Source organism: Salvia splendens, chromosome 10 (assembly GCF_004379255.2).
Source record: "Salvia splendens isolate huo1 chromosome 10, SspV2, whole genome shotgun sequence".
NCBI lineage: Eukaryota > Viridiplantae > Streptophyta > Magnoliopsida > Lamiales > Lamiaceae > Salvia > Salvia splendens.
Genome location: NC_056041.1, coordinates 28,323,387 through 28,330,173, shown reverse-complemented (window position 1 = coordinate 28,330,173; position 6,787 = coordinate 28,323,387). Strand labels below are relative to the sequence as shown.

The 6,787-nt window shown below is 40.4% G+C and overlaps 1 long non-coding RNA gene across 1 annotated transcript; it reads left to right on the top strand.

Annotated features, from left to right (window-relative positions):
- The first annotated feature begins 228 nt into the window (after positions 1-228).
- On the top strand, positions 229-2,430 carry LOC121751018. Its single transcript, XR_006039990.1, has 3 exons — positions 229-1,694; positions 1,798-2,152; positions 2,254-2,430. It is a non-coding gene; the product is annotated as an uncharacterized LOC121751018 (long non-coding RNA).
- The last annotated feature ends 4,357 nt before the right edge of the window (positions 2,431-6,787 follow it).

The following is a 6,787-nucleotide window of genomic DNA, read 5'->3' as shown; positions in this document are numbered from 1 at the left end:
AGTACTAGTACTTATATACGTACTTATAAAAATAATACTCCCCCGTTCCATGCTACTTGCACTATATTCATTTTTGGGCATCCGAAGTTACTTACACAATTTCCATTTTGAGTAAAAATTAGAATTAATTAAGTTTCCTTATTACATTTAATTAACTAATTAACGCTAATTTAATGACATTGATTAATTATCCACCTATCCCACCGACCCTCAATTCATTTGCAAAAATTACGTCTCTCTCTCACTACGCCTCCAACTATTTCTCTCTCTACAAACACTAAGAATACGCCTCCAATGAACTCTCGGTCTCTCTCTCTTGAAACCCTAGATCGATTACGCCTCATTTCTTCTCCATCCACTCTCTTCCCTTGCAGATCTGTCATGTCCAACTCAGAAAATGTAGATGGTAGGTGGATTAATCCACGGCACTCTCGAATCCCGACCTCTTTCCCCGTCGACGACATCCCACTCACCACGAAGACCTTTGCTTCCGGTGGGTTTGCAGGTGGTAGGGATAGACGGCCGATATGACGAATTGAGGTGAAAGTAGGGCCACTGATGACGGAGAGAAATGATGGTCTCAAGGCTCTAGGTCCTCTACTTCCGATGGCGTTGTTGTCGACGGGGGAGAGGGACAGTGTCTTAACTTTTTAATTCTGCCGCTAAGAATTGTTGACTCGGTTTTGAAATTTTTTGAATATACCGCTTAATTGAAGCAATTTTTTTCAATTGTGTTAGTTTATGTTTTGTTGTTTCCAGATTTACCATTCAAATTGTTTAATTAAAGTATTCTTAATATTAATAGTTTAAATAATTTTGAATATTGTTATAAAAAAATTACTGTTAAAAAAATTGGATAAGAATTGAAATTAAGACTCATTCCTAAAATATGTAATCACTTTACCTATCTTATTACCCATTCTGCTATAAACACTAATTACTCATTCCTTAGGATTCATTTGGTTCGTTTGTTTGGTATAGGACATGTTCGGGCTTCTAGATGGGCTCAGGTTAGGTTTGGTATATAAAACTGATGTTTGATTTCAATGTTGAGTTTTTAGGCCAATCTTAAAAATTTGTTTGGTACATATGTTTAATGAAGATATTTCACCAGACATGACTCTTCTACCCTCTAGGGTTTCCTTGTTAATTTTGATTTTGGGAGGCTTTTATACTTACGCACCTCTTTTCATTTCCTCACTCCCACACTTTTTCCACTCTTCAGCGTTGTCTTCATCAAATCGGCATCGCGTGACCTATTCTGATTTCGTTCTCGTTGTCCCTCAACTTCAAATTAGGTAGTTTAACTAAATCCGAACTTGCGCTCTGCTTGCGTTTCGTGGTGAGAGGTATAGTAAAATTAATGGTGAACCAAGTGATATTTGTATCTTGCTATTGTTGTTTTATTTGTTGTGAAAGTAGATATAAAATGTGAAGGTGATTTATGTAGGAGTTTTCTGCTTCTGCTGCAATCCTTAATAGAAGGTATTCAAGAATTGCAAAGGGATTTTTCTTTTGTATTTAAATTATTGATTTTATTCTATCTTCATGTCATATCTGGAGCTCTCTTCTTTATTCTTTCTTGTCTTCGTATACATCGGCTATTGTATGTAACACTTGTCTCTGTTTTTTAATTGTTCAAAGGGATGCACGGACATATGCACCTAGTGCCGGTGGCAGCCAAGGCACCCAAGGTTTGGTGTTTTAGAGCACTCTGTTTTCACCTAATTTATGAACATTCAGTAGTCAACAACATGAATAAATTTTATTTTCCTCTATGTTGATTCTCTGTTCTAGGCCCCGCACTTAGTATCGCCGCTCAAGCTTCCGCCCGTGCGACCGCCCTCGTAGATCTTGGTCTGACCGTGAAGAGATAATGCTAATCTCCGCTTTGAAGGAACTGGTTGCCAGAGGATGGAAGTTAGACAATGGCTTCCGAGGTGGATATGCACAGAAGATAGAGGAATGGTTGAAAAATGAGTTCCCAACTACTGATTTGAAGGCAACGCCACACATTCAATCCAAGATTACTAACTGGAAAAAGACCTACTACTCGCCGTAAAAAATACTCGACCGTAGTGGTGTTGGTTTCAACGTACACAATGATTTCAAAATTGATTGCTCGGATGACCAATGGGATCAAATCGTGAGGGTATGTGTCAGTCGTAAATTCTTAACTCATTCATCGTTTAAAATTTGTTGGTCTACCATGTCTTTACCCGTGCGCACGCACACTTATTTTTTTCGTCGCAGCAAGATCCCAATGCCCGCACCATGCGGCACAACGCTTGGCCTCTATGGGATGATTGGAAGATGATATTTGGGAACGATAGGGCCACTGGCGGGACTTCTGAAGGTATTGGCGAGGCAGTGGCAAACAATTCCATGGATGAGCCAATTACATCTATCGGGGAAAGTGGCGATTACTATCCAAGCCACCTACACAAATGAAGTTGTGGACGACAGCAGCGCCCAGAGTGGGCAGAATGTCGCTTCAAACACTCCTGCTCCTCCTGCTCCTGCTCCAAAAAAAATGAAGCGTAAACGCAAGAGCTCTGATGATGATTATGCTTTGCTCAACCTCCTTGGCAACCTGCATGCTGAAACGAATGCACGTTTGGATAAATTGGTCGCCCGTATTGGCTATGAGATCGACTTGGGCCAAGCTAGGAAAGAGATCTTCCGTCATTTGGGAAACATCCTGGAGCTGACAGAGTCTCAGTGTTACGATCTCTGCGACATCATCGGTAAGGAGAACTCGAGGCTGGAGATCTTCACTGGCCTCCCTGACGCCTCAAAGTCGGGTTATGTCAGGCGCATCATTGAGAAAGAAGGTCTTACTTAGACGCTGGAACATGAGGTGGGTGGAACTTACATTAGCCGGTTAATTTGGGAAATAAAAAACTATGCTCTTTTGGACTTAACTAAGCTAGTTTATATATATTATCTACTACAAAGACATTTCTGTAATGTAACTTCACCTGTTGGTTTTTGTTGTAGCTTTTTTGCAGCTGACCTTTTTTGGCATTTCAGACACTTTCATATCATATATGAAGTGAAATGTTGTGTGCTATCTTCTTAATTACTTAGACAATATCAAAGTTCTATATATCTGAAAAATCAATAAATACCTTGGTACATCGTTTCCACATGCTTTAGAAACCAGAAATAGCCCAGATATAGCAGTTCTTGCTGCACTAGCTCGTTTAGCTTTTGATCTTGTTCTGCAAACATTCTTATAATAACTGGATAGTCGCTGAGCAGGAGCATGGAGTAGAATTAACATTGTTCGATTTGCATCAACAAGTGACATGCTTCATTCAGCAAGTTTAGACAAAGAAATGAGACATGTGCATAAAAACTATATAAAATTAGTACATAACTTCTGCATTAGTTCAACAATCGGCTGATCTTGCTAATCAAGATCTGTGATAAACGACCCTAACACCAATCCCATGCTTACTATGAAATTCTACTAAAATATTTCTAACCAGCCGACCAAGGAAACACAAATCACAGCACAGATTTGTGATAATGACAAAAATGCTACACATTCGCACATGATTAGATATCAGGCTTCTGTGGCATCCTAAACCAAGTCACGGGCTTGGATGATCCACACGAGTAGGCGAGCGATGGACTCTTTGGTGGGGTCTCTCGAGGTAAAACACGTCCGGTGACATTCTTGTTTGTTGACTCAAGGCCTTGCGGTCCTCCGTCGTCGAACATGAGCTTGCGTCGTGTAAGAGAAAGTGGGTTCACACTGTTGACCTCGCTCGGATCTTCGGGTTGTGCATTCTTCCGCGGTGCATCACACAAACCGCCCTCTGCCTGCACAGAGTATGACAGAACGATCAACGTTCCCTCTATCTCTTGTTTAGTTTCATTCACCGCAAACAACTCCCGTAACTCCTTGTATGCGGGGTCACCGCTACTATGGTATGCACCGAAGAGGTGGTTTCTCTACATCGATTACAAGGTAATACATCATCTTTAAATATTCATAAATGTAAACTTTTCTTGAACTATAGCGTAGAACTTACTTGGAGACGGCTTGCCCACGTGTTCGCCGAGACGATGATCTTGTTGCTCGGCTGATTCCAGTATGTACCTGCGATGCCAAGGAGCTCTTTGAAGGTCCTATAGTGCTGTTCCAAGAAGTGAAGGCGATCCACTATTTCGAACCATTCAAACGTCACCCCGAAATGATACTCCACCACGGACTGAGCCTCGAAAATATAGTGGCTGGGGAAGACCGAACCCTCACAGCCATACTCATTTTTTAGGCGAACCATGGTGGTGAGAATGATGGTGTCAATTTCATGCTTCCATTTTCCATGGTAAAGAAATGAGCTTTGGAGTGGTGAGTCCATTGCTATTTTGACGCAATAGAAGTTGAAAGAGAGAATTGAGATACTTGTGTTTTGCTACACCAACGAGGTTCATATTTATAGAAGCCATTCTTCCTCATTTATGACCACATCTTCTACACTCCTTCACAGTTATCTACCCCACTTTCATTTTTATGCGGTGATTGATGTGGTAGATTCATATCAAATCCACCATCTGTAGCATTCAAGATAATTCAATGAAGTGATTTTGCATATCCCTCAAAAGAAGATACAAGTCAATGCTACAACACCTACCCCATAATTAATATATCGATTAATAGTAAGCTCAAAACAAATGATGCTTTGTGCAGCTTTGATTGAGCTGAATACCACATGGTTATAAACGACATAATATACAAATTACAAACCATTTAATTCAAAACATAAGTGCATGTAGCTTATTCACCAAATGTCATAGCAAAAGCATAATTCACGAATAGAAAACTACAGAATAAGTAGGAGTCTTTGTCGCACATTTTGCATAAACAAACTACACCATTTTCCCTAGCACAAATTCAACCAATAATAAAACTAAACCCTTGCCAGCCAACAAGAGGTTCACTCGAGCTTCCACACGACAGCGGCAGCAGACCCCATAATCACTACTGGTCTTGATGATTTTTTTATTTTTCACTGCCTCACTGGACCACATTTGTTTATTAGGTCGATACAATTGACTCTTCACATATGCCGGTTGCTTGCCATCCCCATTCCGAGTATGGTAGTCATCGCACCACAAGAAAGACCCGGAATGTTTATCATCGGCTGGGCATTTGTAAAAGTAACGACCGGCATGTGTAGCCTCTTTCCCAGCACATAACAACTTCATCCTGCCACTGCCGCAAAGACACTCGAGTATCATGTCAATTTCTTCAGTTACCGCCGACATTGGCTCGCTACAAAACAAAACATTGAGAAGATATGTAAGTAGTTAGAATAGGCCCACAATAAGATAATGCTTATATAACTGATGTAGTTTTGATGACAATTTTAGGCAAAATTAACCAAACTAAATTTGGAAAAGCCACATAAAAACACACATTACTCCACATGGAGTTAGCCAAGTCATCCCGCATTTGATTCCATTCTGTAGTTGGCTCGACTCGATCTATGAATTCTAGGTCACCATGAACCTCCTCATCTTCCAGAGGTTGTGTATCTCCGTCAACGTGTTGCTCAATTGGATCATTGTGCATCTCACCCCGTACGAAATTGTGTAGCAGGAAGCATGCCATGATTAACCGGATTTGGATCTTAATTGGATAGAAAGTAGCACTCCGTAAGATGCCCCATCTCATCTTTAGCACCGCAAATGCCCGCTCAATTATGTTATGAGCTCTAGTGTGCCTTAGATTAAACAAATCTCGTGCATTTTGCGGACGCTGGGTCCCGACTCCCCATTCCTTCAAATGATAGCGCATGTTTTTGTATGGAGTAAGGAATCCTTCACTATTTGCGTATCCATTATCACATAGATAATAAGTTTCTATAAAATGCCAAAATAGGATGGGGTCTTTAGCTAGTGTAAATAATGAGAAATCATAAAAATGAATTCTACAAGGAATAAATTATCACAGTGTACTGTTCTTAAACCTTTGTTTACTCTCAATCCACCTTCTCTAGTGACAGCATCCCTAAGCAATCGAGAGTCGCCGGCCGATCCCTCCCACCAGGGTAGAAAGTATAAAAACTTCATATTGCGGTCACAAGCAGCAAGAGTATTGGTCGCGATTTGGCCCTTTCGTGTGCGATATCGTGCCTTATCTAAGGTCCTGACGAGCACATTTATGTATGTGCCGTCCAAAGTGCCAATACTACCCTATATGCAATTACGTACCTGCATTATAAAAATAGTATATTACTACCAACAAACTGCAAGTTTTGAATGCAAACAATGCAAATTAAAGTTAGATTACCTTGAAGTGTTTCCATGGTGGGTCAACACAATTGTTTGTTACCGGATCAGGACGAGGCAATAAAATAGTATGCAACTTGAGTACCGGTTTAAGGACAAGATGCACATAGTGCGAAATAGTTTCACCTGAACGTCGAAATTCAAATCTAGAAGGTCTAATTTCTTATGATGTGCTAGTATGCCTAGGAAAATTGCTACTTGCTCCTCTAGTAACACAAATCGATCATTTCGTAGTCCACCATGGTCTCTTAAAAGAATACATAATCGTCCAAATGCATTCCTATCCATACGGAGGTTCGAAAAACAGTCGACATCACTAACTGCAGTGAGCCTGTTCATATGCCTCACTTGTGGAGGGATTCGATCAATGAGTGAATACCTAACTTGGTGATTTCTTACACGACGTGCAAAACACCTTCTTCTTTTCAAGTATAAATACATAATGATGATTTGTTGAATACGCAGTAAAAAAGTATATCTT